The 12,946-nt window shown below is 35.9% G+C and overlaps 1 protein-coding gene across 6 annotated transcripts in view; it reads left to right on the forward strand.

The window, feature by feature from the left end:
• BMPR1B (bone morphogenetic protein receptor type 1B) overlaps nt 1-12,946 on the forward strand; it is a 421,370-nt gene that overhangs the window by 200,308 nt on the left and 208,116 nt on the right. For all 6 annotated transcript variants that reach the window (XM_043438650.1, XM_043438648.1, XM_043438643.1 and 3 more), the window contains exon 2: nt 3,253-3,354. The gene's annotated coding sequence lies outside the window, so the exon portion shown is untranslated. The remainder of the gene's footprint in view (nt 1-3,252; nt 3,355-12,946) is intronic.

The raw sequence follows: 12,946 nt of genomic DNA on the forward strand, positions 1-12,946 counted from the left end.
AAGGAACATGCTCTTCAACTGTGGTCAACTCCATTTGGCTCAAACAATTCTAGTAGCTACTATATCTTCATTTCTAATTATGAAAACAATATATGTTTGTAATTAGAATTGTGTTCTACTACTCAAAGATAACCTCTGGGAACATGTTGGTGTGTCTTATTTTCTCTTTTTTGTATGACTTAGCATATGTATTAAAATTGGAGAGTCAAATTATGCATATAATTTTTGTATAGGTTTTGTACGCTGCATTTTTATTTCCTTTAACAGTTTTTCAATATGTGCCTGCTGTAATCTAGGAATTTTTCTGTGCCATTGAATTTTCCTTGAAAGCATGATATTCAGTGACTTCTTAATATTCCATCATATCACAGTTTATTTCAGTATCTTACCCTTGGACATTTACATTGTTTCAGCTTTTTGCTATTATAAACATTTTTTTACCTCTAGAAATCTTTTCTATTTGAATTTATCTGATTATTTCCTAAGGAAAAACTCCAACAGATATAACTATAGATTTTAATAATCCTTGATTTAATAGCACTGTAATTGGGGAGAATGAGATGAACCTAAGCTTTCATAGAGCTCAAATAATCAGACATTCAGAAAATGTAAGACATAGTTACTCTGATTGACTTTTCAGTAATCAGCATTCTGGATGGATTTTCAATGGTCTAGTCATCACCATCATTTTAGTGTAGATGTATCCAGGTTCTAACATAGTGCTACTGCCCAATAAGTAACACATATTTGTTATGACCGTGTCATTGTAAACTATGTCATTTCTTATTACTGTTCGCAAATACCTGAGATAGTCTCGACACCCAATTCTTATTGCATAAAACAACTTTTAGAGCCTCATATCTTACACACATCTGGATCATTGATGCTTGTGAAAATGTTGCACTGTACCATAACCCCATTGAATAAAAGAGGAGAAATTTTAAGAGAAAAGAAAATTCCTATGCAGTGTAAAGGTATTCTGTTGTGTTCTATGATAATCAACAAATTTTGCATTTATTGCTGAATTTTGAACTATGTCTGACATATTTTTCTTTTAGATACCCCTTGCAGTAGCTAATGGCTATAAGATGAAGGATCACTGATAATTTTCTCTCCCTCCTGTCCTCTCCCTCTTCCCGTGTGTGTGTTCTATGACTCAGGTCTATTTTTTTCAAATATACGATTTGGTTCATTTCTGTCATGTGTAGCATCTGCAAATATTTAGTCAAGTATTTAATCTTCCCATGATATGCTTCAGAGATTTGTCATATGAAATCATTGGTTTCTCTTTAGTGCTAAGTCATAGCAAATTATCATCTTTTTTAGGTTGATTTCGTAGAGTGTTAAGTGCTATTTAAATTTCACTTCGATATGGAGCTATTTATTTTTCTCCTAATCACTTAAAATAGCAAGAGCTAATCAACTGGAGTTTTTCTCCTTTTTGTGAATACATCAGTCTACCCCTGACTCACATACATGTTTCTGCCTTTAGGTCAGTGGGAACTTTTCCCAGCCATGTTTTTTTTTTTCCCCCCCTTAATTCCTAATTTCTCTCAGGAACAAATGGCAGCATAGTTAAGCATTAGAAACTTGTTGCTAAAGGTGCTAACCTAAACATCAGTGCCAGGATATGACTGAGACTTAATAGACTAATTAATTTGTCTACTGCACCTCTGACCTGGGAATTATGTACAATGGGCTATACTTCCAGAACTAAGAGTTTGGGATCCAAAGTAGAGAAAAATGCAACTTTTGTGTGCTTTATACATCAACATGCAATTAATACTGGGTTCTTTTAGAAAACAGATTTTGAAAATGGAGCTTTCTTCCATCACATTTTGGAAGTAAGATAGTGCAAGATTCTGTGTACCTTATCTCAGTTTTCTTCTTCTATATTTTATAATGGTTATAAGCAGAGCCCTCACATTACTTGATCCAAACATGCTACTGACCTCCAGAGGAGCAAATTATATAGCCCATGTTTTCTGTATTTATTGCAATGTAGTATGCTCAGATAGGAACCACAGTCACTCTTAGAAAAAAAATAGGAACTTGAAGCTTGAATGACATTTAAAAAAAGTGTTTGTGTTATAATTCCTGACTGTGCTTTTTATGCTTCTATCAGTGAGAAGATTAATTTTATTTTCCCTTACATTCCTTTTCTCCCTTCTTCATTTTAGAGATAATTTGACTATTTATTATTCAAAGGACAGGTAACATTTGACTACCACTGAATTCTCATTGTCCACACTGGATAGAAGCTGACATGAAAAATAATCTGTTTATGTTAGCCTGTCAGTGTCTGATTGGAGGCTTCTCGGGTGGCTCATAGTAAAGAATCTGCCTACAATGATGGAGATATGGGTTCGATCCCTGGGTTGGGAAGCTCCCCTGGAGTTGGAAATGGCAACCCACTCTAGTATTCTTGCCTGGGAAATTGCATGGACAGAGGAGCCTGGCCTGGGCTCATTGGGGTCACATGAAGTCGGACATGACTTAGTGACTAAACAGCAAAAACGTCTGGTTATGCATCTCTCTGGGTCTTGAGAACTCTCAGAGGTGCCAAGTAAACCCTTCGCTGTTAGGATTTTCGTTAGAGCAGGGTTTTAATATTTTGGTGGTTTGTGGGTTTGCAAGGACTCATCAGGCCACCAAATGTTTGTTGAACACAGCGCAGACACTCCTCTAGACACTGCTGCTAAAGCAGTGGACAAGATGATGCTTCCGGCTCTGCTGAGGCTTACAGTCCAGTAGCGGTAGTCACACAAGGTAAGTCCTAAGAGTAACGGTGTAACTCACGACAAGGCTGTTTGTTATGTACACAGCAAAACAAGCTGAAAGGATAGAGCTGTGACTGGAATATGTGTGAGGTGCTATTTTAGCCAGAGTATTAAAGAAAATAGCTCTCAGGGAGGCAGTACTAGAGCTGAGAGCTTAACCATGAGACGGTAGCCTTTGGGTAGATCCTGTTCTCTTTCCGTTGCTGGCAGTCACTTTACCAGGAAGATGCAAGATTTCATATACTTTCAGTGTAGGCATAGTGCGTGGATAGAGCAGATGCCCACAGGGTATGAGGATGAACGAAATAAATACATACTGGCCTATGATTTGAGAGGCAAATGCTTTACCTTTCTAAAGTTATGTTGCCTCCAGTGGTAGAGTGAAAGTTTTAGGTTTCATATGCATGTTGTTGTTGGTATTGTTGTTAAATGTAGTGTGAACCTCACATTGAATTATTTGTTTATTTACTAGGTTTCAGCGTGGTCAAGAGCGTGAATGTACCTGAAGTGGATGTACTGCACGTAAATCATCAAGAACGTCCTACACATTGGTTATCAGCAGCCTGTTTATCTGGTTGGTATCTAAAGCAAGTCAGATTTGCCACGATAGTTCATCTCATAGTAACTAAGCCATTGATTTTAAGGAAAAAGCCTTAAAATGACTTTGGCAAGTAATGCACAGGCAGTTCGCCATATGTCTAACCAGGTCACTTTAAGGTTAGTTAAGGTGTTAAAGCAGTAATCTGAAATCTGGGGTAGGGGGCAAAGGGAGATGCTAGTGAAGGCAAGAAGTCAAGTTGTGTAGAGGCCAGACAGAAAAAGGCACATAGACTGTATTTACTGCCTTGCTTTTATTTGTACCCATTTCAAAAGAAAACCTGATGAACAGGTATGTTTGCCATGCCTTCACTTTGACAGGTTGGGGGGGGGGTCAGTGGGGGAGATGGAATTCTGTTATCTCTGAAGACTTAATGTTTGAAAGACATTCCAAGATCAGTAGATAGATAAACATGGTTTCCAGTTTAGGCTTTACATTGCTAATCTTGACCTGTTTCTTCTTGTTTATACGCTGAAAACTGAATTTTTCAAGATAGAAGAAATATTTATTCACAAACAGAATGGATTTGACTTTCAGTAAAGATTCATGTTAAATGTCAATGTTGCACAGAGCCTTTTCTTGCCTTCCCATCTTCTCATGTAGTTATCGTTTCATGATAATTCATATTATATTATATTACTTTCATTTATTGTCATTTCATTTGCTGCATCCCTTATTTCAAATACTCATTGTTTCTCAGTTATATTTTAAAATAGCTTCTCAGATCCATCTACTTTATCCCTTTCTAAACTCTCTACTATTTCATCAGCAGAAGGAATACCGACCGCTCTCTCTTCATGACCTCTAATGCTTCCAGGATTACATCCTGTAACATAGAGGGCCCTTTAACTTCCTCAGATCCTTACACGTCCTCATCACTTGGCACTACTTTTTCCAATCCGTTACTTATAGCCTATGAATCTTTTATGATTCATCAGTTTATCTGCTTGCTCATTCATTCACGATTCTGTTCCTTTGCACTTGCTGTTTCCGCTTGTTGAACGTCATTCGCACTCCTTATTTGCTTCGCACATTTTTACTTATCTTCATGATTCTATTTAAAGGAAAGGTTTGTCTATGATTCTTTCCCTGGCAGAGTTAGGAACTTCCCATCTGTCGTCCCATAATGCTGTGACTATCTCTGATTTGAATCTCAATATAAAAGTTTTCATGGCTCGCTCACAGTATTCAGTAAACCTTTTATGGACAGACACTGCCTTCTGTTTTCCTCTTTATCCCCAGCCCTCAACACATAACTAGCAGTGATTCACTTGTCATGCATTGAATGAATAAATTGATAACTGCTTTGTGTTGTAGCACCATGCTATTTATAGTAAAGGAAAAATTTTAATAATATGATTGTTTAGTTCCTGTTTTCAGTAAGCTTTTGATTTCGTTTGGTGGACAAGACTTAAACACGTGAAATAATTAGGAAACACAAGCTAAAGCATAGTATACAAATGAATTATTTTTATTTTAAAAGTATAGCATATATATACATATATGATACACATGGTGGTTTGGAGGAAGGGCGAAGATCAAATTTAAGTTATTAGTTAAGCTTCTTGGACTAGATAAAGATTTCATGGGATAGTAAGGGAGTTGAGATTGGAACATGGTCTGAGGCATGAGCGAAGTTGTTATTTGATTGAGTCCTCTTACGCATGTTTTGTCTAGCTTATTTTTAGTAAGTCTTAGGTAGTTTGTGTACATTTATTAAAAGGCAAATGGTTAATATTTTTATTTTGTGAAGGGCCAAAAATCAAATAGGGGAAATTAGAACAAGAAATAAAAGTTGAGATGGATGCTGTGTGTGCATCAGAAAGAGATTAATCCATATGAAGCAAAATCTGGACTGAATGAAGTCCTAAATCCAGATGCCCAGGTAGGAAATGGAATGACTGACAGAATTATCTCATAATGACAGTGATGTAAAACCTCCCTTTGGTTGGGTTCTAAACAATATTTGTGAACAGTATTTTCCTGGGATCAAAGAGGTTGGGGCTAGAACACATTCCACGTGTATGGGGAAAATGAAAACCAGAGAACAACAATAAGCCAAATTCATTAGTTTTCAGGTGTTTAAATTGAGTCAGGCATGACTCTTTGATGGAAGAAAAACCATCTCACCATCTTTCTGGGCAGTCAGAAAAGAGAAAATGTGCAGTGGGAATGTGCAGAAGGTTCACAGACTGAGCAACTAATTAAGTAGGTTAAGTAGGCCTGCAAAGGCTGAAATCTGTGACTATGCATTTCTCACTCGTGTATTAGTTCCCTGAGTGCTTTGAAGATAATCCTGCCTTAGTCTAGGATATGTGAGTCAGAAAGAAATTTAGGAAACTCAAAACTGTATTCTTCCCTTTGGGTCCTAAGGTCCCTAGTTGGCCATCTCCTCTGTACTTTTCATAGTCTTCTTATGTGCCTTTTGTAGATGATGTTCAGAATTTTTAGTTGTAGTCATCTAGTGGGATAAGGGCTTCCTGGTGGCTCAGATGGTAAAGAATATGCCTGCAATGCAGGAGACTTGGTTTCCATCCCTGGGTTGGGAAGATCCCCTGGAGGAGGGCATGGCAACCCACTTCAGGATTCTTGCCTGGAGAATCCCCGTGGACAGAGGAGCCTGGTGGGCTACAGTCCGTGGGGTCGCAAAGAGTTGGACACGACTGAGTGAGCGTAGCACAGCACAGTAGGATAAACATGAGGAAATACTTATATCCATTCCAGTCCAGAATCACTTAGATTTTTAAAAGTTTCTATTTGGTCTTTGGAATTTAGGATTGGAACATGTTGAATTGATAGCTTTTCAAACATAGGGAGATAATATGCTGTGGATTCTTAGGCACCAAAAGACGAACTACAATAATAGCTACGTTTACCATATGCCGAACCCTCTGTAAAGCATGGGGCTTCCCTGGTGGCTCAGATGGTAATGAATCCGCCTGCAATGCAGGAGACCCAGGCTCAATCCCTGGGCTGGGAAGGTCCCATGGAGAAGGGAATGCAGCCCACTCCAGTATTCTTGCGTGGAGATTTCTATGGACAGAGGAACCTGGTGGGCTATAATCCATAGGGTCGCAAAGAGTTGGTTCCTGCCAAGCGACTATCACTTTCACTTTCTTTTCTACCTCAGCCCTCTGTGTAAGGGAAGCAGGGCAAAGAAAGTTTTTAAGCTTTACCCAGGACCCCAGACCTGATTCCATAAACTCAACTTTTAATCACTGTGTTACCTTTACCATTTGATGAATAAAATTTCTTAGGACTCTAACATCCTAAATTGGGTATCACCAACTTTCAGCCAAGGAATATGGAAATTGGTGATGGAACCAGATACTTAAAGTGATAGACTGAGAATTGTGTATGTGAGTCCAGAAGAACTATAACTATAAACTTGAGTTTTTCCCTCACTTCTCCTTTCCTCTAGAATAATTTTTATGTTCCTCATAATTAGGGAGTAACCAACGCTGTGAGTTAAAATCAGAGTAATAACTAAACTCTTCAACATAGAAGTAATAGTTCTGGATAGGCAGGTGGTCTGTGATGTTATTAGGGTGTCGTGAAAATTTAAATATCAGTTTGAAAATCAGCCTGAGGGTCCACTGTACTTGCACGTTTGGAAAGTTTTTCCTGGACTAATGTAGTATGAGTGTCCTGACTTTGTCAAGTTTGTAGATTTCGTAAGCTTTATTACTTAAAGTCAGATCCAAAGCAAACTGATAACTAACATTTGCTGTCTAGTCACAACTTTCTTATTTTCTCTTAATTTCTTCATGGAAACCATCAGTACAGGTGGCATGTTGCTAACACACTTCAGTATATATGAGGTGAAAAATCTCATTTGTTATTTTCCAGTTTTTAGATTTAGTGGTTATATTCCCTGATTTTCATAGTTTGATATAACTTTCCAGATACTAATAAGGAAAATATCTTGTTTTGGTTTAACACATTTTAAAGCCAAAACCATTTTAGGTTACGTTTGCCACAGTTGAAGGAATCCAGCAGTTGTGAAAGGACCTGGCGAATTTCAACAGTATTCTGGTTAGTTGTTGTGATCAGTGCTTTAACATGAGTTGTTTGTTTTGAATTATATACTATTACAAATTAATACTACCCACCCTTTTTTTGTGTGTGTCTAGGAACTAAGCCAGGAACTAAGCAACACTAATGCATGTGGGTGTTATCATTATGGTGACGTAAAAATCAAACATTTATGAACTAACAAAGCAGGAATTGTTCAAGGTACAATTGGACACTGGGTCTGGTTAATTTTTCCACCTGACTTCTTATAAATTCAGGCTTCTGCAATGTTGCTTATGATATTTTCAATGTGTCATAATTCCTGGTGATAAAAATTTCTGTAGTTTTGCCAGTTTTAAGTTCTTAAAGATTTTTTTTTTTGTCTTCATCACAGTTGTTGAACTTGTGAAGAAATAGTATTTGCTCAGTTGTACAATATCTATAGGCTGACTTACTGTGAGGCACTGGATTGCTAGTCAGTTTAGATTATCACTCATTTCAGCATTTCTTTACCATATTGTTAGCTGTGCCCTAAGACCACTAATTGTGCCAAACTTGTTCCTCTCCTTTCCCTTGAATTGAAAATATTACCAAGCTCTGTTGCTGTGTCCTCTGTTGGTCTCCAGAGGTAACCCCTAAAATTTATTCTCACTCTCACAATCCTCTCCAAGGCTTTTATCCTCAAATGACTGAATTTTAGCACAGATTTTTAAAACTGATTTCTCTGCTTCTGTTTTTTCCAACTCCATGCAGAAAAGTTGATCTGAATTTTGAGGTACATGGTAGTAGGTACATTATAAGGATGCAATAAATGCTTATTGATTGGTTAGAAATGAATTCTCATTGGTAAAAAGTCAGATACTTCATTTGAATATTTAAATGTGAATGATTGAAGCCATTTTTTGTTTGTTTTGGTGAAAAGTCTTTCAAAATTCAACTAGGTTCTTTATTTATGTACCTTCTACATTTTAGTTGTGAATTGGGCACCCTAGTTCTATAGGTGCTAATAAAAACTAAAAAGTGCTGGTTACAAACTTTTAGTAGTTCAGAACAGCAAACATTGAGTAAACATTTAGTAGTTCAAAACAGTAAAGGTAATATTTCCTTTCTAGATATTTTCCATTTTTAGCTGTAAGATATATTTAGATATTTTAAAAGATTAAAAATTAAAGTGAGAGCAGATGGTGTGGGCAATATAAAGAAATGTAAGAAAAAGACAAAGTAGCATTTTATAGGACTTTCTCACATCTGTGAGGTTGTTGACCTAGTAACAATTCATTTTGGGTAGCTTAGTTTCAGTGGGTTGATCTCTGTTTTCAAGAAGAAAATTAAAATGGTAACCTAACTGTAGTTTGTGGCCTTTTCACCAGATTCCTTGAGTAAATATAAAGTTGTTTGAAAAGCGTGCAGTGAAAGTTGTGTGAACAGTCCTTTGCTTTCTATTGTTTTGTGTTTCAAGCATCACTCATCTGTTCCCAACAGGTGTTCTGCCAGCTGTGCCCAAAACGTTTCAAATGATTTAGAAGCTGTTTCCACACTTACCTTGTATAGGGGCTGTTTACTGTGAAAGGAGTTCTCTGATTACAGAGTGCTTCGGTACAGGCAGGAGACTAGAAGCCAGAAAAGCAAATCTAATTTGAGGTCTACCTGCCTGTCATTGTTGCTTCAGAAGGAGAAAGAGTGAGAGGACTAGGATTGGTTTTTGTGTAGCACTGGTGCTGATAAATGGGTTTTTCTTTCAATCTTGCGTACTTTGGCATGTGTATTTATGTTGTGGCAGGAAAGAATTTAAATGGTATCAGAATAATTTTGTTTTCATAGCTGCATGAAGATGCAAGGAAAGAGTTTGAACTCTCAGATTTTAGAGCTATTGGGGCCTATTAAAATAGAGGAATAGACTCTCTGTATTTTACCCCTTTAGTAAAAAAAAATATTTAAGGTCTTTTCTATCTGTAAAGGTAAATGACTAATGATCGTAAATGACTGGGAACGTGTAGGAAATTTTGTGACTATCTCACACTCTTGTCAAGACATTAAACAAGTGTTAGAATTTATGAATATTTATGTTTCATGCTACTGAGATTAAACTATTCTTTGTTTACTTATTATTAACCAACCAAATAAGCAAGTCTCAATAGGTAGTAAATTAAACAAAACCGTTTTCATGCTGATAAGTAGGGTTTGCCTTCAGCTATAAATAATCGTGTTGGAAGCATTTCATTTTCAAGCTGTAGTTATATGCAACAGATACCATGTTTAAATGTCATCTTATCGCTAATATCAAATTTAATTGTTGCGTTACTTTATGGCATACCATTATTGGACTGAATTCTAGCTTCAGAGTGCAACTCCAGATATAAGCAGGTGTTAAGAATTTTTGCCTAAGAGTTACAGGCATAGGATAATGTGTCCATGCAGATGATATGGTGTTATTTGTAATATTGAGAATATGTTTGCATTTTGTGGATGAAATAAAACTAATTAGGAGCTCTAGGGATTATCTAATACTTTCTTTGCATATTGTACTCTATTGTAGAGCTGCTGTGATCTAAAGCACTGCAGTATCTTCAGTGAGCAAACCTTCCACTCTTAAATTTTTATTTTTCCCTATTATTAGAAAATTAAAACAGCCGAAGCTCTTCATTCCAAAGAATATCTTAGTATAATGCAGTCAGGACACGGCTTAGCGACTGAACAACCAAGTATGGTGATGAAAAGAGCTGGTCTTAGAATCACCTGGCATGGATGTAAATTTTTACTCATCTTTCCTACTTGTCTTTATCTTTAAATGAGGATAATAATAATAGTACTTAACACAGAGGTTTATTTAAGTGTTAAATGAATTCACTTATTGTCTTTACCTCTAAATGAGGGAAATAATAATAGTACGTAACACTTAGGTTTGCTTAAATGTTAAATGAATGAATGTGTTCAGTGTAGGACAGTGCCCTGCATGAACAAGTACGGTTGAGCTGTCATCATTTAGAGGCTTGTTCCTCCCATACCTGATGCCTGTTGGTTGAAAAATACTAATGTGGGAAAGTGGAACTTTATATACTGTCATTTCTCATGGTTTTGATTTTTGAAGTAAAGGAAATTGAAATTGAGTGCTGTTAAATGAATTGTTTAAGATTGAACAAGTACTTAGTGGCACATTTGGGCTAAACTAGAATTTAGGCCTTTTTCAATGTTTGGCATCTGCTCTGTTTTTATCTCAAGAACATTTAAATAATTTTAATAGTTATCTTTTGTACTTTTGATGTTCAGAATTTTTCTTTAATTTGTAATTTCATGAATTACAATTTCATGTAGTTAAAATGCTACAAATGTATAAAGCAGAAACTATTTAATATTCATGTATCTCTAAAATTACTTTAACAATTCTCTTTTGGAAGATGGTTTGCATGTCTTGTTGTATAGGAACACTGGGATGCGGGAGCCAGAGTGCACTTCTGCATGATGTCTTCTATCTGCCGTGGACTGAAGCTTAATGTTCTGTGCCATAACGAGTGATAGCAGGGTTTAAATTCACAGGTTAGCTCTTAACATTAATAATGCATTGTTGCTTTGCATTTCTCTGAAGGCCAGGATTTAATTCATCACACTTCCTATGTAGATACATATCATAGCGAAAGAGAAATTGTTTGTTTAGATGACCTTGTATACTGTCCTTCAAGAGCCTAATGATTTATATTGTAATTTTTACAAAGTACTGTGATTCACAATAGGGTGTCAGGCAGTTAGATGATGACGTTTGTGTTTTTTGGGTAGTTCCAGTGGTAAGTGAAGCTTCTGAAGGCAGAACTATAAATAGGTCCTAATTACCTCCCCTCAGTGATTTTTTTTTTTTTTTTGTATTGAACTTTTTGACTAATTGTAATGCTACCACAGTCTTTATGGTGCTACCTGTATACCTGTATTGACTGGAGAAATTGAATGGCTGGCTGGTACATGAAATAGATTCCAGCCTTTTTCCGTGACATCATGATTATAACAGACTTCCCTGAGAATATGAACAGCAGCTGTGCACTTTTGTGAGTTTTACATTATGAACCATAACAACCTTTCCAGCTCTGTACAGGTGATAGGGTAGCTTGATGCTTAACAAATGAAGCCAGACTCTGAGCTGTGAAACTGTTAACAGATCTAGTAATGACATGGGCCCCTGTTTGGAACATTTCATAATACAACTGGGGAAAACAGGGGTGACCGCCATTTAGCACATTGGCAAAAAGGTTTTCCTTTACCTCTTGTTCTATATAAGTCCGTGGAATCAATGAGAAATTGATTTGCAGTTTGTGTCAGTAGATCTAGAGTCTCTTCAGTTGAATTTTATTTCGAAAATACCAGATTTTCCAGCATTTGAGCATTCTATTTCCAGCCTTTAAGCAGAAAATCAAGTAATATTTTCCTTGATGATCAAAAAAAGTGCTTGCTTTTACTATAAAGGTAAGAATCTAGTGTGATGATGTGAAAAAATGTCTTGATTAAACATCTATGGGTTATATATGTGTAGCAAAATACTATCTATTTCTAATTGAATAATAATAAAGCAAAAATAAATCATTTTAACAGAAATTTAACTGTTATAGACATACCTGAAAAGTTCCTTACATATTCTGCCTTATCAAACTTTTTCTTTTTGAATAATAATTTATGACTGTGACTTGCAGTGACAAATTATATACCTTCCATGTGTCTATTTTTATAGTAAAAAGAAATAAATAACTTGGAATCATGTCTTTTCCTGGGATTTGTAAAATTCTGCAGAGTGTTTTAAACAAGAGAGATCAAAATTCTTGAGATGGGAAATTTTTTAGAAGAATATCCTGTATAATTCCCTATCTCATTATAAACTTATGCTCTTAGAAGAACAGTGATTCCACAACTAATCATGTACAATCCTTGCTAAAAGGAGTGAGTGCTGCCATGGAATATTGATGAGTATATTAGAGTTATCTCTTATGACCCTTTCAGCAACAGACTACAATTTTTTAGACTGTCATTGTCATCACTACTTTTTTTGAGTGGGAGTTGACTGCTTCTTTGTTATCAGTGAAAGAATATAAAATATTTTTCAGATTCCTAGTGAAAAAGAAAAATTGTGGCTTGTAAAAATGTCAATCTTGAATTTGTCAGGGAATAGTAATTCTAAATTTTATCAATTTTTCCATTTTGTTCAGATGTCACTTAGTTTGATGTGAGGGTTCATTTTTATGAGTGAGGCATCTAATACTTAGAGGACAAATTGATCTGCAGAAAGCTTTATAATATGGCTTCTTATAGAAGGGACTGGGGCAAATTTGAAATAAGCTTCATGTAATTGAGTTTTCAGTGACAAGAATTGAATTTATATTACATGTATTTAACAATAGACTAAAATTACTGGGAGGGGGGATCGGGATGGGGAATACATGTAAATCCATGGCTGATTCATGTCAATGTATGACAAAAACCACTACAATATTGTAAAGTAATTAGCCTCCAACTAATAAAAATAAATGGGAAAAAAAAAACAATAGACTAAAATTATGAATTAGGAATTTAGTTTTTA

This window comes from Cervus canadensis, chromosome 19 (assembly GCF_019320065.1).
Source record: "Cervus canadensis isolate Bull #8, Minnesota chromosome 19, ASM1932006v1, whole genome shotgun sequence".
NCBI lineage: Eukaryota > Metazoa > Chordata > Mammalia > Artiodactyla > Cervidae > Cervus > Cervus canadensis.